The sequence below is a fragment of the Lupinus angustifolius genome, unplaced genomic scaffold, assembly GCF_001865875.1.
Source record: "Lupinus angustifolius cultivar Tanjil unplaced genomic scaffold, LupAngTanjil_v1.0 Scaffold_82_30, whole genome shotgun sequence".
NCBI lineage: Eukaryota > Viridiplantae > Streptophyta > Magnoliopsida > Fabales > Fabaceae > Lupinus > Lupinus angustifolius.
In genome coordinates, this window is record NW_017724125.1 from 26293 (window position 1) to 27442 (window position 1150).

The window sequence follows — 1150 nt, forward strand, 5'->3', positions numbered from 1 at the left end:
CCATCTCATATATACGATGATCCACATAGTTGTGTCGCTCGAACAAGATGATTGCTTAGATGAATCATTATCTCAAAGAAAGAAGGTGAGAAATGCATCTCAAGCTCACACAAAGTCACTATAATTTCTCTTTGGAATGCAAGTAATTTCTCAAGGTCAATCACTTTGCTTCAAATTTCCTTGAAGAAGAGTAGTTTAGTTATGATGCCTCATACGTTTTTAGGAAAAATATATCGGTGCAAATAGGCCAGAAATGCTACATGAATTGACAATCATGAGACTTAAGAACTTTAAACTTTAGGTCTTTCATTAATACGAGGTTCTAAATATTTGAAGAGCACTTATTTAGACAAAGTATAAGTTGTTGTAGATAAAATGTACGTTTTTCCTTCTTTATCTCCCCCCAGCTATATTCGTATTCTCATGCTAACCAAGTCCAATCTTGCATTTACACAATTTTTAGTCTTATCAGCAACATAAAGTAAGTTATTAAAGAGACTTTCAAAAAAAAATTAATATGCATAACATTGAGAAAATGTCTCAAAAGGTTATCAAAGAGATTACTTATACCTTTTAGCTTTTTAAATAACTGGTCACTCATCAACGACAAAGGATTCTGGCCTTCTTCATGGTTCTCATTGAATGCTTTTCTCCATTGTCGATAATGATGACCTGAATGCAAAAATCTACGATGCCCAAAGAATACGATCTTCTTATAGTATTCCAACCTCGTCGAATGTGTATTCTTTTCACATAGAGGACATGCAAAATGCATTGTTGTGCTGTATTCTAAAGATTATCATATGTAAGGAAATAAATGATTGTGTTGAACAAAAAAGCTCTCAAGTTTAACCTTTCGATTTAAAAGAATTAGCCAAGTTTTATATGTGAAAAATAAATGAGAATGAAGAATGATTTAACAAACCTTATTACCATTTGAAGCTAAAATTCTTTTATAATGAAGTTATTTCTCTATGAGCGTTTTACTTCAAATTATTTTGGTTAGTCATGAAATTATATCTTTTAGTAAAACTTTTATTATACATAAGCTTTTGGTTACCCTGAAAAGCCCCCTAGATTTATTAAAATAGAGTGAAGCCATGTCTTTAGGAATTAGATGATTCATATCACTATGTCTATTGTTACTAGT